This window comes from Anabrus simplex, chromosome X (genome assembly GCF_040414725.1).
Source record: "Anabrus simplex isolate iqAnaSimp1 chromosome X, ASM4041472v1, whole genome shotgun sequence".
In the NCBI taxonomy this organism is placed as follows: domain Eukaryota; kingdom Metazoa; phylum Arthropoda; class Insecta; order Orthoptera; family Tettigoniidae; genus Anabrus; species Anabrus simplex.
In genome coordinates, this window is record NC_090279.1 from 32,020,556 (window position 1) to 32,046,380 (window position 25,825).

The window sequence follows — 25,825 nt, forward strand, 5'->3', positions numbered from 1 at the left end:
GCAAGTGAAAAATATTCTTTTTCTCCCTAATGTGGTCTGTGATGGAACTAGTCCATTGTGACTTATAATATTTGTACCGGGAGGTGCACCTCAACCCCGCACATTGAAAAGAAGCGCCTTAGGGAACACTATCTATCGAACAAAACTTGAAACCACTAATGCATTAAGTAGGGACATTTATCAGAAGTGTCACTACTGAATAACTGAGTATGTTATTTTAACGTTTCCTAAACTGACTGGATTTCTTTGTTTTGTTTTGGTGTACATCATAAAGTTTGGATTTTTCTCCATAGATGTCCCCACAAAAAGCTACGGTCATGCACTCAGGTGCAAGGTGGAATAATTACTGATTTAAAGAAGTTTTGGGTTTATAACTTTTTTCAACTAAATTTACTTTCATTTATTTTGATACTTCAATGTTTTGCAACACTTCCTTCTCATCTCGCCAGCTTTGAAGTCTGGCCAATCACAAAGTTTCTGTATTTATTTTTCAGCCAATCATAAGCTTCTTGTAACTTTTTGAGTATCAAATAAAATGAGAGGGTGTGGTCAGATTTTGCCCAGAGCCTTCTCGAACCATCCCGTTGGGTATAAAAACCACGACTTTTTCTAGTTATCTTGTCTTATTCTCGTCAAATTTCTGAGTGTGTGTTAAGACAGGAGGCCTAATTCTTTGGCAGGCAGAACGTCAGCCCAGGTAATGGTCACCAGTTTTCTATATCTGTAGCTGTCTCCTTAAACTCACAGGAGGGGAAGCTTCTAATGTTTAACTATGTAAGCATCTGTTTTAAAAAATGTAAGCTTTCATTCTGCTAATGTTAAATTTCATACAGACTTATACTGTAAATTGGGGATAGAGAGTGTGTTACCCTCTCGAATTCCCCTTCAGTTTATCTTGAGGTGACTACGATTTTGTAACCTTTTTCTTCTGTAAATCACTCATTAATTTCTCTTTCGATTCACCTCAGTTGTGTAGAATTAGCCTCTGCATCATCGGGCCACAAGCCCAAGTAGGGTTTCAAAAGTTGGATTTCAAGGAGTGCAAGTTTACGACTGCATACATTTTGAGTTTGGACCAGTAATATAACCTGTTGTTCTCTTCCATGAAGGCTCAGTAGTATGGGTACAATATACCGCTGTGTAAAGGAATTGTAGGTTGTGCCTAGAGATGCCAGAAATTGTATAGTTTTGTGTAATGTTTCCTTGAGTAGGCTGTAAGGAATTGCGTGCACAGCATCCTTGGCTGAATTTAAAGAGCATGTAAACTCTTGTCTGATATTGGTGCAATTTTCAGTCGGGCGTTTGGAAGGCCGTATGTGTAACGTTTGGAGCAAGGTTCTCTGGAACTGTGTCTTGGGAGATATCTCTCGTTATCTAAACAAACGCAACATTTGTGACATTGTAAACTTGTAAATTGGAGCTGGAAGCTCAAAACTTGTAATTTCCAACCCTTGGATTTCTATTCTTGTTTGCTATTTTGTACCTGATATTTTGTTCCTTGACCTAGTGAAGAATTTTGTTAAATTTGAGATCTGAAAAGAAATATAACCTTTGTTTTAAAGTTTAAATTAATCGTTGATATCGTAGATAGACCCATTAATGCTGACACCTTCTTTCACCTCTCTGCGTTCCACAGATAATCTCGGAACAATATTACTTAAACATGCAATGAATAAATAAGCCATTGAAGAGTTATCTTGCCTTTCTGTTTTATACTTCGTAAGGGATAGTGTTTGTGAATAGACCTTGTAAGTTCACCATTACTCATCTGAACATTCGTTACATGAATAATTCATCATTACCAGGATGCACATTTGATCACTGTCATCGTCCACTTCATAGCATGCGTGTCATCTTGTTTTAGTATGACTATGTTGCTATGGGGTATTTCATTGCCCATTTATTGAGATATTCATTTCACCATCTCATCCAGGAGTTCTGGGTTAGCTGCTGAAAATATAGCCATGCGGGCAAGGTTGTGATGAGAGAGGAAGTATAATCATGACCAGAGAGTGTAGTAATTGGCTCTCCTATAAGGAAATTGGTTGTAGTTAGGTAAGAAGTGTCAAAAGGTTCATCATTTAGCTTTGGTGAGAGGATGTATGTGTTTCAAGAATGGTACATTCTTTGTTGGTGATGCGATAAGAATCCATCACTTGTCTGGGGTGTTAAATCAGACTCATGACAGCTGCTTCCACCAAAGTGTGGTGTTGCAGGAGGGATGAAATGCCACATCAGTCCCATGCCTGCAGTTGTGCAAAGAGTTGGTTTTCTGAGGGTTATTTTGCAGGAAGGCCTTGATTTCTGTAGCTGCTCCATTGAAGTTTGTGCCATTATTGCTGTAAATGTTTAGGGGTTGACGTCTATGAGAACTAAGTTGATAAAGTGCGGAGAGAAATGTTGTTGTGGTGAGATCGGGTATCATGTCTAAGTAGAGAGCCTTATTAGCTAACAGTCTGGTCTCGTTCGATTTCACACAATTTTTTTATTAGATTTGGGCCAGCATAGTCTGTTCTAGTTTTAAGGAATGGATATGTCAGGGTTAAAGGCACCATTTGTGTATTTCTCATTAATTATTCCTCTATGTAACACCTCGCATAGAGTAATCAGGATCCTGATTTTTATTCCCCCAGGCGTGAGATCACGGCTGATGATGCGTATGCAATGGGCGAAACATAAATTAGTATGACACGATGTAACACCTGAGATGTGTATGAGTGTGGCGTCTTTCTGTTCCCCTTTCTGAAGAGATCCTAAACTTGTCTCTCAGAGTGTTGAGTGCCAGGATGAAGTAGTCCAAGGTGTTCTGCCATCATAATTATATTTGTGAGGTGATACAGAATTTCTAATGTTTCCAGTCCGCTAGTATTGGAGTATTGTGCAGTCATCCACTGACAAGAAGATGGCCTTCTTGATCTATGATTGGATTAATAGTCTTTATATGAGATGTTAGTTTCCTGCACAACATTAATATAATATTTGTGTAAATGGTTCAACTCCGATACAAACAGTGGACTTTAATTTCACTCCGTGGGTTGTTTACAACAATCTCAGATAATTATATGTTACAAATCTCATGACTGGTCCATATTGAAATGTACATTAATTCAACGAGGTTACAAAAGTTTATTGAAATCCTCGTATTCAATACTCATTGGGTTCTTAAAATTAAGAATTTCATCTTGTCATACTAATTTAAGGGGACATGTTTCGCCCATTGCATGTGCATCATCAGCCGTGATCTCATGCCTAAGGGATTAAAATCACGATCCTGATTACTCTAGTCAAAGTGTTACGGAGGAAACTTAGTCCCATGCCTGCAGTTGTGTTAAGAGTTGGTTTTCTGAAGGTTGTTTTACAGAAAGGTCTTGATTTCTTTAGCTACTCTGAAGAAGTTTGTGCCATTATCGCTGTAAATGTTCAGCCTACAGCCAACAGCGCATAAGCTCAATGCTCTGCCCATCTCCTCTCCTCCGCCACACCCCCTTCCCTCAATACCACACAGATACAATACAAGAAGTGAAAGTGTCATTTGTTCTGATGCTACAAAGGCAACCAGTTCATACCAGAAAGGTTGACGGTGTAGGTAAATGTATACACAGTGTTTTTCACAAAATTTAACCCTTTGTTCTCTGATCTTAAATATCTTTCTACCCTCCTCTCGTTACTGATTCTTCATTACACATCCCTCAGTAGTCGATTTCAACATTGAAGCTGTAGCCAACTTCAAGCATGAGCGTCTCCACTTGACTAATTCGACAAAAGGAGGTTACCACATCAACTAGTAAAAACATACACAGCAACACACGGTCATGAACCTTTTTTCACTTCAACGAAAATAAAAAGTGAGTGGCCTCCCCGTACAAATATGGGTTTGATGCTGCTTGTTGTTTTATGGGGCCTAACATCCAAGGTCATCGGCCCAAATAAGAGTTTAACAGGGTGTCCACCTGCATGGAAAACCGCAAATCAGGGAATGTCAGAGAATTCGATTAATAGCGGGTAAACCAGGAAATATCAGGGAATTCAAAAAATATCTGGAAATTCGTTCTTCGGCCAGATAAAATGGACATACCTTATTTATCCCTTAATAGAAGCACATTTTTTAAATTTTTATAACACTAATCTTGGGTAGGCTTATGTCTTTTATGCCAGGAATAAATTGTAAAGGAAACTGAATAAACATTCAAACAAAACCAAGTGTGATATTGAATGTGAAGTAACCAATAGCTTCAGTAGCTATATGGGTAGCCTATAGCGCTCTGATTGGTAGATCCAATTTTCAATGTTTTGATTTGCTTACTATTTTATATTCTGTGTTGTTGCTTAATGGAGAGGCCTATATTGCATTTTCAGCTTTCTAATAGCTTAAATATATGGCTTCCACAGCGAAATATGCACATAGACAACAGATGACTCTGTTTGTTTACTATGTAATGACGTGTGCGATAGTCACTACCTCATAAAATGTAAAAAGAGACAAAAAACACTGACTGGATGCAGGTAAGTGTGAAAATCACTTGAACTTAATACTCATTCAAGTGCTCATTGCTATTGCGATTATTATTATTATTATTATTATTATTATTATTATTATTATTATTATTATTATTATTATTACAATTATTAAATGTGCTGATGTAGGTAAACCTTGTGTAAATGCGTAATGCATCGTGACACCATTCGGGCCGCGCCATGTTGAGTTTCTAACCTATCTGATAAAATGGTTCGTCACGGACGTGGGTGAGTGAGGCTCCTCAGTAATCAAGTGATTTGAAGGTGTTATACAGCAGTGGAAGTGATAAAAACTTGAGGCAGTGTTACGTTTGTATTTATGAATCGTACTAACACATTTTGTCGGTATTGTTCTTCTTCTTTCAATTTGCATTGTAAACAAAATGGGCCGCCAAAACAACAGACTTAGAAGCCCAGCCACTACCAATCATGCCAACGTAGACCACCTCATGAAGTGCACGCTGGACGACTTTATTAACTCGGACAGCTTCCTTAAAAAAATTGTGCAGGCCATTTTGACCTGCATAACAGAAATGGTTATAAGAGAACATGAAAAAAGTTTAATATTTAATGCCGAAGCATTTTCAGAGTTAACTGAAAATCTTGATAAAAAGGAGGTGGAAATCCACAAAATGAAGGAGGATATGGACTCCAAATGTTATTCATTGGAGCAATACAGCAGGAGGAATAATGTAAGATTTTCTTCATCCCCGAATGTTTGAACGAAAACTGAGATGAACTAGTGCTCAGCGTGTGCAAAGCAGTAGGTGCATATGTTACACTTAATGATATTGATAGGTGTCACAGACTAGGTCCTTGATCACCATGGAAAACAAGACCTATCCTATTCAAATTTGAGTCTTATCACTCATGGCAGAATGTCTTCACTAGGAAAAGGAAACTGAAAGGCTCATCCACAACAATCTGTGAAGATTTTACAGCTACCAGAATGTCGATCATGACGACAGCAATCCAGTGTTTTGGTCTTAGAAACACTTGGACTGACTCAGGAGACATCATAATCAAGAAGGCTAACGGGATGAAATTATAAGTGTGCCAGTTAAAGGAACTTCCTATGGCATAAGCTTCTCTTGCCGTGCTATTTGATTACTTGACTATGTGAGTCCAAACCCATCGTTTACCGTAAGTCACAGCTGAGGAGCTAGCTTTTTTATTTTTTCAAGTAAATTTGTCTATCTATCTATCTATCTATCCATTTACTGTATTTATCTATCTGTCCAAATATCTATTCACTTAATCAGTCTTCTTATCCTACCACCTATCGATCTACATACTCTTTAATAAAAATTTTCTAACTTGTTTTCTTTTGAGTCAGGCCTCCATATTACGTGTACATAGCTCTAACGTCAACACTACGTATAAAAAGCTCCTACCTGAGTATTCTCTATGCCTAATCTGCTGTTGCATATTTTCACTATTATTATTACTGACAATTCAATTACCTAAAATATGTTAATTGCTGACCATTAATAGGGTGTAGTCACATGCTGTGTTTTAGTTTCATTTTAGCAATTGGCAATGCATACCACAAACAGCCATAATCTCTCTGACCATAGCAATATTTTCCCTTGCCACACTTCCCCTTCCCCACCTATCCCATCAACCTGTCTACCTGCTAGTCCATTCACCCTAATCTCCCCCTCCTTGAAGTTACAACTCACATTGTCCAGTCAGCCCTAAATAGACATAAAAGCACACTTCACTTATGTCACCTTAGTGCCAAGAGTTTAGTTTCTCAACTCATATAGATGAACAAAATATGTCATAGAAAGAAAGAGATCCACCTAATCAATACTAATGTATTAAAATTTTCTTCTTAATAACAGGATCTGTTTCGACTCTTCACAAGTCATCCTCAGCTGTCATGTACATTCACATTAGAATACATTTTGTTAATAGTTGTACCTTGCCCATAAACATTTCATATTTGACTGACATTAGGTAATATGTTTCAGAGTGAATAATACTGTGTTTTATGTCTAAGTTTAGAAAACTATTATATATTAAAGAGATACCACTTTTTGAACACATTAAATGGATTACAACATATGATAAAACTTTGCTATGTACATATGACCTTGAATTATATCATTCACGTTCAAGTTTTACGAGTAAAACAAGTTCCTGGAATGACTTTGTCATATTGCTTTGTTTTTAGTCTTAAGGTCTATATTACTTAATTTGACAAGGTGTAAGCCTAATATAAAGTATATTATAAAAGCATACACAGCTACATTTAAGCACATTTTATAGACCTTAAGACTAAAAACACAGCAGGCACAATTTACCAGTCGGTGTTGCACAGAGATATTGATGTGGACCTGTCTTCAGAACATACTAATGCACATGTCCTATGAATATAGATTTCCTATCTCTAGTCTTTCAAGGTGTTCTGGATTTTATGGACATGAGTGTATTTCAATCATTCACAAAATTTACCAACATCAATAAGTAGATCAGAAGCGATAAGAATCTGCAACAGCAGAAAGTAATAGGAAATATTATTTCACGAATGAAGTCCCTCTGGAAATGAAATTAACATTTAAAAGAGTTCCTTAAAATTTTGTGATGGAAGTTGATTTATTCATGTCTGGCAACGTCTCATGATTGGTCCCTTTACCACCCTTTAGGGTTTGGTGGGATCTCTCCTTTAAGTTAGACATTCCGGAAGGAATATCCCTTGCAAGGTGCACCATGATGAAAGTAAAGATTCCTCTTGCAAGCAGCATGATGATTCCCCTTGTTCCTTCGTCTTGCAGGCTTCTTGTATCAGTAGGCTTCCTCTCTCTCTCTCTCACACACAAACACACACACTCACTCTCTCTCTCTCTCTCTAACTGAAGCGGCACATTGATATGTGTTTCAACCATGCCTATTTAAATGTCAATCGACACTTAACTTGCGGGTTCAGATGATTTATGCATTCCTCACGTGTTCTGGAATTAATATAGTCGTGGTTATGTCTTGTAGAAGACGAAATAAAGTGTTCCCTTTATGAGACATCACGACTAATAAACATCTCTTGGCGAAGAACATCTCGTAGAATTGTAGTGGGAAAGCGAAGTGAAGTTGTGCTCTAAAGTAGAGCAGTATAAAATCAGTAGTGTAGGAGCTGAGTAAGTTGAGCGTCGATTACACACTGCTTTTATCAGTTCTCGGCCTAGAAAGTGTGATTAGTTGGAAACCAATCATAATTTTTTTCACGTCTTCTTAAAGTATCATTGTTCGAAACTGTTCTTGTGAAGAGTTCTGAAAACATGCCGGGCGGTGTTAGCCTTGAAAATGTTAACTGTTCATATCTGTCGCATGCTAACCTCCTGACCAATAAGAGAAAAGGAGTAGATCGCCACACGGCCATGCAGCAATGAGCCTAAAGGCGAATTTCTCCAATGTTATCATATCCTGGCCTTCACCAGAGCTGTTGTAAATGACCCACTGACCGAATTAAATTAGGCTTTTGCGGCAATCTCAATTTTAACTCCAGTTATGCCATTTTCGGTTACAATATGTTGTAGGTGAAAGATTTCTTACCGGGCGAGTTGGACGTGCGCGTAGAGGCGCGCGGCTGTGAGCTTGCATCTGGGAGATAGTAGGTTCGAATCACATTATCGGCAGCTCTGAAGATGGTTTCCGTGGTTTCCCATTTTCACACCAGGCAAATGCTGGGGCTGTACCTTAATTAAGGCCACGGCCGCTTCCTTCCAACTCCTAGGCCTTTCCTATCCCATCGTCGCCATAAGACCTATCTGTGTCGGTGCGACGTTAAGCCGCTAGCAAACAAAGATTTCTTTCCACAGTATAAACTGCTGTATAAATGATGCAGAATTATTAAAAGTGTATTATTTCGATATATTGATGCGGAATTGGTAAAATTGGTTTGTTGAAATCCTGTGTGTGGTGTGGAAACTGCATTTGCACTATAAAGTATTGTGTAGAACTTTAAGGTGAAACTATATGTATACTTGTACAGTGCTTATGTAGTGTCATTCTACATTGTTAACAGTTAACTTCTCTGAGATGCCCAGCTATCTTTTAGCTGTTAATGCTAATACTATAATTGGTTTTACAGTAAAATAATGATAATCATTACATTTACTATTTCTTAATTGATATTTCACCCAAGTGTCATTGAAATGTGTTTGATCCAACCCTGTCTCCTCACTTTTGGAGATAAATTGACCTGTGAGTATTTCTCCATGCCCAGATACCTTTGATCCATGATTCCCGTTTACAGCATATACCCTGCAATTTATTAGTATTTTCGTACACTTCTCTTCCAAATATTCCATGCGATAATTCCGGACGTCGGTTTATCTTCACGTATATGTGTACTTTGTTTCTTAATATGGATAGATCTGTGTTGATGTAGGACAGTCAAAGTTCATAGAACTGTTGTGATAAACCTTTTTCTTGATTGTTGTCTCTTTTTCTTTGTCCCTCAGTGAGAGACATTGCTTGTTGTATCGTGTGGTACCAAATGTTCACATTGTCAAGAAATGTTAGTTGATGTGAATTGTTTTACTCTAACTGAAGTGCTGTTAGGTTCAACTTGCATTAGCTTGATCACCTCAAGAATCATGTCTTTGGCTGTTTTTCTGAGTAAGGTTCTTTCATGGGGTTACTTCGGAATGTGTTGCAAGAATATAAGCATAAATTTGGAAGCATTGTCTAACGTAAATACAATGCCGATAAGCTTGATAAGTCTCTTAAAGGGATTCTTGGTGAAGGGCATGCAGAGAAGCTGCAAAGAAGTAAGGGCCACCTCGATCCTAGATCCGAAGAGCATACGTAGGCAGCCCATCTTGACTTCAAGGGAGGAAAGCATGCTCTGCATAGAATTTTGGGAATCTACTTTACTCTTTACTTTTCCAAAGTAACCCCATGTATCGTAAAATTTTGGACATGTATATGAAAACTTACGTCCAAATGTGCATGTACATCTGGGGAACTGTGAAGGCTGAATTTCTAAAATAAAAACTTACTTTTTAACGTATTGTTTGAAATTACATATTAATATACTCTCACAGTAAGTATTGGAAGAGAAGGAAATCAAGCAATTGTTTCCTTGTTGTACTGAATAACTGGCCATGTAGCTCTTGGCCTGTATTTATAAGATGCTGGGCTCGAACCCACTGTCGACAGCCCTGAAGTGCATGTTTCACATTTTCACAGCAAACAAATGGTGCGAATGTACCTTAATTAAGGCCACAATTGCTTCCTTCTCATTCCTAGCCATTTTTAGCTCATCATCGCCATATGACCTATCTGTGTCGGTGTGAAAGAGAAATGGTAGAAACCATCAAATAAACAATATGCCGTAGGTTATGTTCAGTTAACTTTCATTAATATGGCTTAAATTTATGATTATAACTGGCCACTGTTCTTTGACTGATAATTACATTCAAACTATTCACCTTTTTGTCTCTTTGATGTATCAAGGAAACTAAATTTTATGTACATAGTCAAGGAATATTTACATTCTCATAAGTTCCATAAATTCATACTTTAGGAATATTTGTTGCTTCAGTTAAACTATAGTAGTCGGGATGCATCTATATGTGGCTTAGAATTATTGTAGAATAATTATTTTATTAGTAAATATCATTCTTGCTTTATTATTACTTAATCTTTTCATTCTATTGTTCCTGTTAACCTGTTGCAATTTGGATAATGTAAGTCCGGTTTAGAATTGAAGTGTAGGTATGTAATTAGTTTTTAAGTTGCTCGCTTTGGAAAGGCCAGAAATCTCATGACATCAAAGATGTCTGTGAACTTATCTGCCAGGTTACATCCAGCAGGAATGGTGTTGAATTCATTTTGTGCGCAAGCATGCAAGATTGAGTTGCTGAGGTTCAGTGCTATTCCGACAGCCTTATGTGAATTACATTCCACGTTGCATCCTCTCGAACTTGTGTTTTCTATGTCACAATCTGGCTGTGATGACCTGGATAAAGAAGAGCATTGGCAGGAACTACGAGGTCATGTTGCAGCGTATCCTGAAGATGAGTTTCCACTTCTCTGTGATGACCTTAATGCGCATGATGGTCACTAAGAATTTTTACAGCTGCCATGGTGGTAATACCTTCGGTATCTGATATGATGATGGAGCTCATATTTGAGGTTTCACTTGTGGTGACTGCAGCAAGCAAATTGACCTTATCGTTGTTCAGCACCGTGATCTACGATGAAGAAAGGATGTGAATGTTATATCATCTGACTGTATTACACCTCTGCATAAGGTAGGCATAGCGGATTTAAGGACCTCTATGCCCCTGAGAACATCAAGTGGTGGAAGCTTAAAGACTAGAAGGAGACCCTAGCAACAACAGAAATTTTCCTCTTGTTGATCTTAATGCATTTGACAACATGTAGACACATTCTACAGATCTTTCACTGCAACCGTCACAGTAAACTTGGGTACGATATAACCTAGTTCCTCTTGTATTGAATATCTAATCTTCCTATGGATGATTGCAGTCCAAGAAGAGTTGTAGGATAAGACAAAGACATACTGTATATAAATCTCAGTCGAGACGCACTCACTGTAATGACCTGTATAGAAGGTGTCTCAGAACTATATTGACAGAGAAATCAGGGATGCTCTTCGTGGAATGTTAAGAATGATGGTGCAGTCAGATTCTCGGGGAAATGTTTCCTTTTGAGGAAATTAAAGTGACCTTGTTACTTCCGGTCATGCATTCAGATTGATGAACTTGCTCTATTTGCTATGTCAGAGAGTCAGCCGCAGTGCGTCAGAAAAGAGAAGGCAGGGGAAGTGAAATTTGGAGAAATAGGTAATTCTCGATGTGAATGCACAAGTTTCTCGTTCTTTTCGCATAGTCGCTTCCACACTCCGGTAGGCACTGTACAGTTTGTTCTACACGAATTGTCTACTATGTGAACCCTATAGAAAGAGAAGACATCTTGTAACAAGAATACAGGCAGCTTTCCAAACCGTTCACCACACACTACACATCCTGGACATAGTCCATAGTCACTCACTACTACGCCATAGTGAACTATACACCAAAGTAGGAGGGGGCCTTATTGAACATACACTGTAATCAAATCATTCGGCGTGTTGATTCCTTCATTCAGTATTTCATTGAGTTTACAATATTATGAGGGAAGGAATACACAATCTTCGAGCATGTTAATTAATATAGAATATTACTGTGACAAACAGACGAGAGGAGAACCAATCTGGTGCTTTCCTTGACTAACATGTGTGTCTTAAATACAGTGTGTTCTTTAACTGTGAGTGCAGTTATGGCTATTAGATAAAAGGACTGTGGATATTGCCTGTTAGAGACAATAATATTGAAGTCGTATGAGGAAGCATTATCTCTGTTTGCGCATACACTCCACAACGCCTCCCCTACCCTTATCTTCCCTGAAAGGCGGCAGCAGCTCTTCAATTTCAATCGCACACCAGGAAGTAACAATTTAAACTCATTTTCTCAAAAATATAATTTTTCCCGCCAGTCTGATTGAACCATTATTTTTAACATAATACGAAGAGCATCCTTGAATTTTTGTCGGTGTAGTCCTGATAAACTCTGTACACCACTGAGCTCAAGGGAAGAAGAAGAAGAGAACTGTTTTCCATCTGACGAAAATTGACACAAGTATTGAGCACACTGTCTGCATTAGAGACAAAGATGACCAGTGATTAGAGGACAAACAATAAATACTCAATCATTGGCAACAACATTTGTAAATATTTCCTGCATTGAATTACCACATCACCCTATTCCTGATTGTAAGTCCCATCTTATGCATCACATGAAAGGAAGTGGAGAGTGCCAGTAGGAGTGTGAAGGACCAAAAAGCGCCAGGACCGGATGACCATCCAGCAAACTTCTGGAAGATGAGGCAGTTTAAAGAACTCATTATCAACTGGCTGAGAAGCTTATTCAATGCCAGAGTTGACTCTGGCTCTGTTCCCAGTCATTGGGCTGTAAACATCCTTGTGCCTATTTTTGAGCAAAATGACGATTCAGCAGAATGTACAAATTACCATCCAAATTGCACCCAATTGTACATGAGAAGATCTTTTAGAGTAGCCTTCATTATTGACTGGGTGAAATCGCCGACATTATTGCTATACAATGCATCTTCATTAAGGGTGTTGGAACAACTCATGCAATTTTCACTGCCAGAATGTTAATTGAAAAGCACTGAGAGCACCAGCCGGCAGTGTACATTGTCTTCCTTGATACTGGAATTACTTTCAGCCGTGTTACTACGGCTTGTTGCTGTGCACGGTGTTGAATGTTGACAGATTTAGAAAGGTATGAAGTAGCAGTTACACAACATGTGAATGTGTATACTTCATTAGTCGATGGGCATCGCAGCCGTCACTCGTGACGCATAGGATATGTCACCAATGGTTTGATCGTGTCCTTTTGCAGTACCTGACGCAGTTGACAATTTCACCTAATCCTTTGAAATTACTTTACAATATCCACTATAAGGAACATTGAAGGTAATATACAAAAATTTAAAACTAGAAATGCTTCTGGGATGGGTAAAATTTCTGGGCATATACGAAAGTCAGTTCTTTGAGATATTGATTAGAGTATATATGAAACAGCTATACCAGATGAATGAATACTTAGTGTAGTAGCACTCTGTGTATAGAGAAAATGTGCTAAACTTAAGGCTAGTAATTACACACTGGTCGTCTTGACTTGTGTTGCATGCAAGCTCTTGGAATGCATTCTTTCTGATTATGTTATACACATTTAAGAAATTACCAACTGGCTCGATAGAAGGTAGTTCAGATTTGGGAAACATTATTCCACTGAAGCTCATCTTATGGATTCCAGCAGGATATAGCAGATATATTAGATTCAGGAAGTCAAATGTATCACGATTGACATATCCAAGGATTTTCTTAGGGTAGATCTCGGGAAACTACTGACAAAAAATTAGTGCGTTTGGGATAGATAAAACAGTGGCTAAATGGGTGACTATAAAGATATGGCCAAATTATTAAACATTAAAAATTCGAGAATTGAACAGATAAGATGTTACCAATTTTTAAGTTGATGACAGTACTTGGTATGCACCCCCTTAGCTTTCATGAGCGACTTGCTTAGACTAGGCATACCCTCAAACAGTATTTTACACTCACCCCTTAAATCGTCATCATGACACCAGATCTGAACGAGCTTCTCAATAAAGCCAATTTTTGTCGTTATAATTTTTTGGACTTTTCTTTGCTATTTTCTAAGGATTTTCTATGGGGTTCATGTCTGGACTGTTTCTAGGCTTTGTTCTTGCATAAAAATCTTATCTTGCATAAAAATAAATTCACTTTGGCCAAACTACTCTTGCACCTGAGCTACCAACCGGGTTCTTAATACTATTCTGTTCACGTCTCATAGTTCCTTCTACAATATATAATCGTCCACAGCCATACCAAGAAAACACACTCCAGACCATCACTGAAGTTGGATGCTTCACTCAATCTGGATGGAATGCTTCTCCTTATCTTCTGACTTATTGACTTGTCTCTTCTTCGACAGGAAATACCGATTCGTCACTAAAGCAAACCTGAAATAAATAAAACAAATAAGCCTAGCATTAAATGCAATAAGCTGTATGGTTTAAAAGAAGAATTTCATACATTTACTGTGCTGTACGTTTACATCACTTAGATAGGGTTATAATGGAATAATGAATGATAGTTTAGGAATTACAGTAATTGTCATGGACTTGCCTGTTTCCATTCATCAGATGACCAATTCTGGAGAGTCTTGGCACACTGGAACCTCTTTACAGCCATAGCAGGAGTAAACTTCGCTTTGCCTTGAGGTCATCTTGCTTTCATTCCAGCATTAAACAGCTCTCGCCTCAGAGTCCTGGCTAATACAAATGACCCATACTCTTCTAATTTCTTACGTAAATCCAAACTAGTAACCTTGCAGTTGTTTACTGACAAATTAATCAGTTTTGCTTCCTCCTTGGGGTTGGTTTCTTCTTCTGGCCACAGTTTCCAACATGTTGTTGACATTTTGTCTTGGGCCGATGACCTTCGATGTTAGCCCCTTAAAACAACAAGCATCATCATCATCACATTTTGTCTTCCCGTTATCTTCACATTTTAAAATTCTACTTACAGATTGCTGTGGTATTTGCAATCTAGAATCTATTTCTTGTTGTGAATGACGTTTCTCAAGAAGTAGCTCTCTGTCAGTGCCTTTCTTGGCGAAAGGTCTCTTCGTCTCCCCATAACCTCAAAATTTGAGAGTTCTCTAGAACCTCTCTTAAGAAATATCAATTGAACTCCTGAAGAGTATCAATAATACATGTAATTTACAGAATGCACAGTCTTAACAATAGGTCACATTATTTACTTCCAAACAGCAACAATATGCAGGTAATAAAGATAAACAACAGAATATGTTCACTAACAAAAATGACACAAGACAATGTGATAATGAAATTACATTGTGGTTCTCACTGTAGCCACTGTATGAAAAAATACAATAGTGTGGACCAGGATATCCCAAGTGGAAACTTTGCCTCCAAACAAGTTCAAGGATTAGGTTATAAAGGTCGATAGTTTACATAAAGGTAGAAATATACCTTTTACCATTAAAATTTGGCCTCGTCTGGTGTATTTCTAGAAAATAGAACTCAGAACATAAGAGTAGTTGAAGCTTTATTTGATCCTGTAACAATTATGGGATTGGGTCCCACAGGGCAGTATTATGAGACCTTTATTTTCTGATATATGTAAACAATATGAATAATGAACTGAAATAAGTGATGAGGCTCTTTGTAATAAATAAGTTTCAGGATTTTGAGTAACTGAAAAAGACCTTGACAATAATGTAAGTTGGACATCGTGCAATGCTATATTTGTAAACGTGGTGAAAAGTCAGTTTCTTTGTTTCACAAATAGAAAGAGTCCTCTCCGGTTTCATTATTGTATTGATGGGTGAAATTTCTTCATGGGGATCTCTGTAAGTGCCTAGCTATTCATAATAAGGATATAGCTTCAGTATTGTAATCATTTAAACATATTGAAAATAAAACTTACAGATCCCTTAATATGATTATGAGGTTATTTATTGGTTGTAAAGAAGAGGGCATATAAATCTCCAGCAAAGCCACAATGTGAGTGTGAGACCATCACCAGTATTACTTGATTAGAGAACAGGAAATAATCCACAGAAATAGCTCCATTTCTTGCAGGTGATTTCTAACAAAAGAGTTGTGTACAGAGATGTTGCAAAGTTTCAGCTGGGGAGACTTGTAGAAAGGAAACAAGTTGTTTGATTAAGCAGTATATTCTGAGATGTCATTGGAGAGATGGCTTGGAATGACATTAGTTGATGAATACATTTAAGTCATGTTCTTTAAGTGTAGGAAAGGTCACAACATGAAGATAAGTTTGAATTCAAGGGGACAAATTTTGGCAAATGTTCACTTATAGGAAGATGATTTAGTGATTGAAATAATATGTTTCATATATTTCCACAATCTTTTTTCTATATAAACAACCAACAGCCCTAATTGCTGTGGTTTGATTGATTCATTGATTGATTCATTCATTGATTGAGACATTAACTGATTTATGCTTTTGGTCTTAATGTGATGTACAGAGGGGGATGATGGATATTTCTATGCTTATGATTTAAGCATTGTCCACTTGTTGGGAAAGTGGTGGGAGTACTGTGGGATTATTTGATATTACAGTGAAGTGTTTTTGGAAAGAAAGTATATAGGAACATGGAAATGAAAAAAGAGGTGACAAGTTAAGTCATATGTAGGAAGATGGGAACAGGGGAATATGAATATAAGAGGATGAAGAATATGGCTAATCATTGTGGAATTAGGGATCAACAGAAAGAGAAACTGAAGCAAGGAATGGTATTGGGTAATGATTTGGAGATACTGCTTACTATTATTTATTTCCCTAAAATTGTACATGTTCACATACATGGAAGTACCTCCACCCATACATGTATGTGTACATATACTCTGCTGAATATTCACAAATATGTAGGTGATTTTAAATTTACAAATTTGCAATGTTCCTCCCTTTCTGAGCTACTGTGTCTACTGCTCTCCAACAGTGTGTTCCTTTTCATGTTCTTATATCTCATCAATTGTTTGAAAAGCATTGGCAAAAGGGACTCAGGTTAAAACACAGCAGGTCATTGTGCAAGTTAGGTTCCAAAAAGCGTAAAAAATAAAATAAGTAAATGCAATGTAATTTTTAACCTAATAGAATTTGTATAGTATTATTTGAAGTAGTTGCACAAGTGGTATGTGTGTTGATTATGTTTGTAAAACAGAAAATATTATGAGTTAGAGTTTGTAAATTCTATACATTTATTAAGGATGAGCTGTGTGCTTAATAGAAAAAAATAGCAAAAATTGTAGAATACTGCTTTTAGGAAATTGTCTTCTTCTCTGTTCTTTTAAAATTTAGTGCTTGATAATAATATATTTTTGTGTACCATTTGCCACCAAGGTAGACACCTCTCTTGCATTTAATGGGATTTTCATTTGATTGTTCTTTTCCATTATATATTCTTTAAATGGGAGATAAATTAATTATACTCTTCTTGTGCCACTATGAAATTTATTTCCTCAGCTGTTTCTATTTTAGGCCTATATATTTTTATTCCTTACTTCTTTATTCTACTTTTCTTATTTCTTACTGACAGCCTTCTGAAGATACTAAGGAGGAAGTATTCATAGAGGAACAAACTGATGATCAGCTGTTGCCATACATCAAAGAAGAAACAAAGTACGTACACTACAAGTCCTATACAATATGGAATATGTTGTACCTATTCATAGTTGTGTTCAGTTGTGGTTGGTTTATCTCCAAAAGTGGCCATTTTCATCAGTTCAATCCTGTATTTACAAGATTACATTTAAAACTAATATCTGAAAATTCTATTGGTTAAAATTATCTAAAATATTCAGGAACTTTAAGGTCATATTTAATTTTCCATCATGTACTCGTAGTTTTATTCTATATATATCTACAAAAAGAATCTCTGGTAAAGCTAGATATTTTTGAAGTGTATTTGTTTACAATACCTTTAAGCAACCATGAAAAAGTGTTCTTTCTTTCACTTTTTCTGCATCATTTGTTCATCACATTCTTATCATTTGAAATGCTATCTGAAACTCTTGCTTCCAGATATTCTGAGTAATATTTTTGTACGTTCATGCCAACAGTGACACACAGAAAAAGCGATATTTGTAGATTAAAAATTAAATCTACTAATTTGAAATGGTTAAGTTTTATGTACATTGTAAACAATAAATATTTAAAACTAACATAATCAGTTTCATTAATCAATATAATGATGGCTGAGTTCAATGATGTGATAACTCGAAGAATGTCATTTTGAAATTATTTGGTTAGATTTTTTTTTTCTGATCATTTCTGTTCTCTTGTGTGTTAAGTCAGACTCCTCCATTTGTGGACGCCAAAGCAGATAATGTGTTGTAGAAATGAAACTTTGAGGTCAGGTATGCTACATCTTCGGTATCATAGTTTTCAAATAAAACTTGTGCATTGTTGTAAGCACAAAAAATTGTGCTATTGAATTTATGTTCATTCCAGTGATGTGGTCACACTTTCTGATTCATTTTAGTGTTCATTGTCAGTCAGGTGCTTCTAGTGTGTTGATTGCAAACATACTTACACAATTAGTATTAACTAATAAAATGGACTGGTGCAAGTGGAGTTTTTAATTTGTGCAGGTTGCCTAAAAAAACTCAGAATTATTCAAGTAAATGAATTTATTTTCTCATAAAAGTAGATAAATAGGCGGTACATTATTGCTTCACGTCCGTAGGTTTACCCTCAAAGTGCCCTACACGTGACCCTCGGGTGGTGCTAAGAAAGCAATAACTGTGTCTGCTGGACCTATCTTTTTAAAGATCCTCCAGCAATAGCAGAAGTATTTCATGGAAATGGCTCTTCTCAGAGCTACCAGACAAGAAACATCGGACCTTTCATCCATGTTTTCGAGCTTAACGTAGAAAGCATCAGCAGAGCAAAATGTGACTACCTATCCAAAGTTATCCTGAATAATAATATAGATGTTGTGGTTATACATGAAATCCATACAGCCAATGAAGAAGAGTTTTGGAAAAGGGGCCTCATTGATGGTTTCAAAGCTCTTCGTGCAACATATCACAGTGCACATGGTATAGCTACTTATGTTCGTAATAATATCCAAGATGCTTCATTGCTCTTTCAAAATGAAGACAAGGACGAAGACATCCATTGTGTTGCTGTGTGAGTGGCACATGTTACTATGTTTCACATTTATAAACCCCCAAACGCACAGTGGTCAGGTACTGTACTCCCGACTGCTCAACACCCTGCAGTTTATACAGGCGACTTCAACAGCCATCAGGAACTATGGAAGTACTCGAATAACAATGAATGTGGAAAGAAACTCGTAGAATGGACAGAAATGAACAATCTCCATCTGATTTTTTACCCAAAAGATCTTGGTACTTTCCAATGAGCAGCATGAAATAGGGATTTCAATCCTGACTTGTGATTTGTTAGCTGCAATGAGGCAGGACAGCCCTTACATACCAGTCGTAAAGTGTTAAGACATTTTCCCCACAGTCAACATGGCCCCATTGTAGTGGACATTGGCATCAAAATTCCTGTTGTACGGTCAATACCACATGCTCGGAGGAACTTCAGAAAAGCAAATTGTCAACACTCACCACTGAACTGGATAAATGTGTTTGGTGGATTGCTCCCAAGCACAATTACAAGCGTTTCGTAGATGCAGTTATGATGGAGGCTAAGAAGAGTATGCCATAGAAAAGAATACATCCCTGTTGGAACGCAGAGACTGATGCACTCTATAACGAATATCTGCATACTGGTGATGACGACATAGCTGATGAACTTCTTTCCAGCATGGATACTACACGGAGAGAACGGTGGATTGAAACAGTGGAGAATATCGACCTAACTCATTCCAGTAGAAGATCTTGGGGGCACCGCAGAAAACTTGGAGGAAGGACACCTTTGGTGAAGCAACAGCCTGGAGTTACTCCGGATCAAGTAGCATCTCACATCGTCACAACTTCCCAAAGTCCATCAGATAAGAAACATACCAAATACATACTGCGCCAGCTCCAAACTCTGGAATCAAGAACACCACGCACATCAAGGTATTCACAACTGCTTACGGTGCAAGACATCAGTGCTGCTCTCAAAGACGTTAAACCAAGTACAGCTCCAGATTTTGACGACATTCATCCAGAATTTCGCATTCATTTAGGAAAGAATGCAAGAAGTTGGCTGTTAAGGTTTTTTACTGACCTTCTACAGAACAGACAACTCCCGGCAGAATTCAAACGAACGAAAGTGATTTCCATCTTGAAACCAGGTAAGCCTGCCAATGACCCAAGCAGTTATAGACCAGTTGCCCTTCTTTTTGAGAGGCTATTCCACAACAGAATCAGCGCAACTATTTTTCAGCATATTACAGTTGATCAAGCTGGATTCAGGCCAAATCGCAGCTGCTGCGATCAAGTGCTTTCACTGACATTCCACATGGAAGCAGGTTTCCAGAAACAACTCAAAACCTCAGCTGTATTCATTGATCTTACAGCAGCATTTGACGCAGTCTGGAGGGAAGGATTAATTTTGAAGCTTCTCCGAATTGTGCAGGTTATAAGCAATATGTTCAATGACAGAATATTTCGAGTGTGTATGGGAAATAGTATGAGTAGAGAAAGGAAGCTCAAAAATGGATTACCCCAAGGATCGGTACTGTCTCCTGTACTGTTCAATTTGTACATCTCCGATCTCCCAGACACATCATCACAAATATTTTGTTATGCTGATATCATAACACTAGCCACTCAACATCGAGACCTTAGTGTGACAGAAGAAGTGCTACAAAGAGACATGATTTCACTTGAAACATACTTCAAGAAATGGCAACTGTGTCCTAACCCTAACAAAACAGAAGTGTCATGTTTTCACCTGAATAATCGCCAAGCTGGCATTAAACTTCACATACGTTTTTGTCACCAAGAACTTCGGCATAGCAGCTATCCCAAATATTTGGGGATTACACTTGATCGCACACTATCTTACAAACAACATCTTAAGAATCTGTCCAGAAAGCTCAAAACACGTAATATTATCCTTCAGGAATTGTATGGCTCAAGTTGGGGTTCATCAGCAAAGACTTCATGATCTTCTGCTTTGGGACTGGTTTTCTCGTGTGCTGAGTACTGTGCACCAGTTTGGCTGGATAGCCCATATACAAGACTAATTGATACTCAACTGAATGCTAGCTTGCGGTTAATATCTGGTACTGTCCAGTCCACATCCCTTTATTGGCTCCCAATTCTGTCAGGTATAATGCCACCTGTTTTAAAAAGATCAAATGCTCCTATCCGAGAGTTCAAGAAGATAGAAATGAACCCTCCACTGTATGTTTTGGATGATATTCCTGTTCTCAAGGTAACGAGGTTCGGGTCACGACATCCATCTTTGCATGATGCTGTTGCATTGGCTTTATGGGAATTTTCACCCTTTAGAAGAATGGAGAAGTCGCTGGAAAGTTGCCACAAACAGTTCGTTACACAACATCTTTTCTGGTGAACATCATCTACCGCGTGAGATTTGGACCACTCTGAATCGGGTGAGAACAAATCATGGACGATGCAGGGATGCCCTTTATAAGTGGAAATATATCTCATCACCAGAGTGCGACTGTGGTGCATCTCGGCAGATGAACCCCATATTGTAAGTGAATGTACACGACATTCCTACACAGGTAGCCCGAGTGACTTTTTGGAACCAACACAGGAAGCCATACAGTGGATCACTCAAATGGACATTCTGCTATAAAACATGTTTCTTGTCTGTGTATATTTGTAAATACTATATATTTGTATACATGTATCTAACTTGTTGCCCTATGCTAATAATAATAATAATAATAATAATAATAATAATAGGTAAATAACGTAGTGATATAATATTCTTTCAAAATTGTAATTATTTCACTGACCTTACAAAGTACCACAAGTGTATGTCCTTTTTTAAAACATTTAATGCAGTAGTGTTTTTGAACTGTAGTTGTGCCATTGCTAATTAATTTTTTGCTGTCACACCTTTGTTGGTTACTGTGTGAAATGATCTTTGATAATCCCTGGGAAATGCTTGTATAGTCTCGGATTGGTGCTCTTAACCAAGCCCTTGTATCAGCACGTCATGCGATGGCTAGTCATAGCCTAAGGTTTGACTTCAAACCAGATTTGTGAGGGAAACTACGAATTCTGAATGGTTTATTTGATTTTGTTAGTGGTTAGAGTCTTCTCGGCTCTTATGTGATGCATTGACTTGTTTGTACTGTACATTCACAACTAGTGGCAAGAAATATTCATGTCGGTCCTCAGAAGTACCCAGTACCAGCTCACACTCTCTGTTTCTTTGTAATTCATGTGTAACAGGACACAATAGGCTACGTTAGAGAACAATCTTGCATTATGACCACCAGTAAAAATGTTGCTTATGAATCCTTTTCACACACAAAATCATATTTCTATTTTTGATGGAGTCTAAATTAGCTTTCTACTTTCTAAACATATTTTGTGCAGAGACCAGCAAAGCGACATGCATTTTATGTGTCTTCTTTTTTCTTGGCATATATGTCAGAGGACAGTCCATTGTCTACGTAGCTTAGTCCATTTTACATCATAGATTTTAGATGCTTCTGAAGGATTTAGTCGACCGGACCTTATCTGCTACTTCCCACTTTGTTTTATATCTCACCTCAGGCGCTATTGTTTCCTCACTCTCATTTCAGCAGTCTACAAATATCATGCCGCAACTTAAATGACTTCCTTTAAAATATCTAAAATATTTGCCATGCCAGTTTGGTATTGAATTACATACGAAAAGATTTTAAGATTCATAAAATTTCCTAATTGCTGACTTGTGGAAATACACGTATTTCTGAGATTACCAATTAGTGATGAGATTACCTTCCATTTGTGGAGAGACACATCGTCCTGAGCTAAATAGTGATGAGGCTTACTTCCGTTTGTGTAGGACACATGGTCCTGAACTAACCACTTAGTTATGTGGCTTCCTTCCAGCTTTAGAGCGTCGAGTGTCACATGGCCCTGAGCTGACCACTTTGTGCCACTCCTCCATGGTCTTCATATTTATAGGCGTGATCGGAGTGAAAATAACAAACTGATTAATATGATCGTCTGCCGTCTATGACGTATGTAAGCTGAAATATGAATTGCAAAATTCTATTCAGGCTAGAATACACTGACGGACTCTCCTCTTTTAGGTACTCATAGAATTTCACCGGATATTCAAACTGTCCTTCCCATTTAACACAGATATACCCATTTTTTATTTTTTTGAGTTATAAGTTTTTCTTCACAGTGCATTTATAGGAGTCACTTAAACACGAAATCCAGAAGCGTTCAGCCATTCAAACACTATTTTGTGAAAATAAGTTTTTATAGATATCGGACATAGGCTTTAGGGGAGAAAATTTGAACATACAATAAACTAATTTGAATGTTAGGATGTGTAAAATATCCTTTGCATTCCATTTTTGTAACAGAATATTCATCAGTCTGCATCTGGTGGCAGGGTCCGGTGTTGTGGTTCATTGACTCCAGTTAGTTCGGTCTCGGGCCATGTCTGCATGTAGTCTTCCAACTTTTAGGCCGTTGTGCACTTTATCAGTCTATGCTCTCTGGTTCGTCCCTAGCGCCTCTTTTCACCGACTTTCTGAGTTATACTCTGACTTTCCCAATGTATCGTCCTCTACACGCAACACTTGCCCAAACCAGCGCACACGCCTTTCCCCAATTTTTTTCTGGATCGGTGCAATGCCAAAACATTTTCTAATAACATCATTTGAAATGTAATCTAGTCTAGTTATGCCAGCCTTCCACCTAAGCAACTTCGTATCCATGATGCCTATTTTGCGTTCTACCTCTAGAGCTGGGCAGCATTCGTTGCCGTAGAAAACGACAGGATGGATATCGATAGGACAGATATCAGTTCGGTAGAACTTAGTTTAGATATGGCCCTTCGTCCAAAGTTCGAAAGGGCGCCTGTTGTCATTCTCCACTTCAGTCAGGCTTTGTATATCCTTAAGTTGACTTCATCAGTAAGTCGGCCATAATCATAGATTGTGGAGCCAATATACTTAAATATCTCTACTCGTGCTATATCTTCAACGTCAACATGCATGGTTCCATCTTAAGATGTACAATATAATAGGGCAGGATCCACCTTTCAATACTCCGTAATAAGTTGGTAAAAAGTAGTTACAACCTGTTTATTGGGACCGGTTTCAACACATTTCAAGTGTCATCATCAGCCAATTAGCGAAGATCTTAAAACAACTAGCACATTGAATACAGGCAAAAAATTAACATTGTATCATAACGTAGCAATTCAGTAAATGTTCAAAACACAATAATCACAGTCAAGAGAGTAAACAGAACATCACTATCTTGCGCCGAAAACAAATATAGCTGAAGTACATAAGCAGGTCAAGTACGCACTTATGTAAAGTCGTTGCTAGGCAGGTCTTGTAGGCATTTGTTTCTCCGGCCGAAGAGCAAAACGTGACGTGAATGAAGTCCTAGGAAAACAGTGTAGGATTTAATTTCGTCAAATTCAAAGTGGATATATAGGTTTTTTAAAATAATTTAAAACGTTAAAAAAGAATAAAGCCAAATAAAAATATATTTTAAAAAATAGGAAGAAATAATGAAAGAAATACGAGGTTCAACTCGAAACACCTTGCCGTAGTAATTGATAAAGAAATGATAAATAGAGAAAAGGGGAACGTTAATTAGAGGGTGGTGATGGTGGTGGTTATTGTTATTAGAGGAAATACAATTGGGCAACAATCTTTAATATAACACTAATTCGAAGAAAAAAGAAAGAGAACCGACACTTCGAAAAATGAAGATATCGGTTAAAGGAAGACAAGGGCCACGAAGGGCGTGAAAATGAAAGACTCCCTAGCCCTCGCAAACCTAATAGCATCGGGGTCGGAAAAGAACAAGAGTTGACCAAGGGAGGTCGGACAGGATAGATGAAAGTGAGGAGCCTGGTACAAGTAAGTGGAAGCAATGCCAGGACTCAGCTAAGGGCCCCGTGGTCGCCAACCCACGCTCCGAAGTTCAGAGCCCCTGGGGGATGGAGGATGGGAAGGAAAGAAAAATGTAAGGGATCCGATACTTCGAAAAATGAAGATATCAGCCAAAGGAAGACAAGGGCCACGAAGGGCGTGAAAATGAAAGACTCCCTAGCCCTCGGAAAACTAATAGCGTCGGGGTCGGAAAGGAACAAGAGTTGACCAAGGGAGGTCGGACAGGATAGATGAAAGTGAGGAGCCTGGCACAAGTAAGTGGAAGCAATGCCAGGACTCAGCTAAGGGCCCCCGTGGTCGTCAACCCACGTTCCGAAGTTCAGAGCCCCTGGGGGATGGAGGGTGGGAAGGAAAGAAAAATGGAAGGGATCTGATACTTCGAAAAATGAAGATATCAGCCAAAAGAAGACAAGGGCCAACGAAGGGCGTGAAAATGAAAGACTCCCTAGCCCTTCGGAAACCTAAAAGCGTCGGGGTCGGAAAGGAACAAGAGTTGACCAAGGGAGGTCGGACAGGATAGATGAAAGTGAGGAGCCTGGCACAAGTAAGTGGAAGCAATGCCAGGACTCAGCTAAGGGTCCTCGTGGTCGTCAACTCACGTTCCGAAGTTCAGAGCCCCTGGGGGATGGAGGGTGGGAAGGAAAGAAAAATGGAAGGGATCCGATACTTCGAAAAATGAAGATATCAGCCAAAAGAAGATAAGGGCCACGAAGGGCGTGAAAATGAAAGACTCCTGAGTCCTGGCATTGCTTCCACTTACTTGTACCAGGCTCCTCACTTTCATCTATCCTGTCCGACCTCCCTTGGTCAACTCTTGTTCTTTTCCGACCCCGATGCTATTAGGTTTGCGAGGGCTAAGGAGTCTTTCATTTTCACGCACTTCGTGGCCCTTGTCTTCCTTTAACCGATATCTTCATTTTTCGAACTGTCGGTTCTCTTTCTTTTTTCTTCGAATTAGTGTTATATTAAAGATTGTTGCCCAATTGTATTTCCTCTAATAACAATAACCACCACCATCACCACCCTCTAATTAACGTTCCCCTTTTCTCTATTTATCATTTCTTTATCAATTACTACGGCAAGGTGTTTCGAGTTGAACCTCGTATTTCTTTCATTAT

At 38.1% G+C, this 25,825-nt stretch overlaps 1 long non-coding RNA gene across 1 annotated transcript in view; it reads left to right on the forward strand.

The window, feature by feature from the left end:
- Nucleotides 1-17,259, forward strand: part of LOC137503122 (uncharacterized) — a 29,672-nt gene extending 12,413 nt beyond the window's left edge. Inside the window, exon 4 of the long non-coding RNA XR_011019062.1 lies at nt 17,226-17,259. This is a non-coding gene — a long non-coding RNA (uncharacterized lncRNA). The remainder of the gene's footprint in view (nt 1-17,225) is intronic.
- The last annotated feature ends 8,566 nt before the right edge of the window (nt 17,260-25,825 follow it).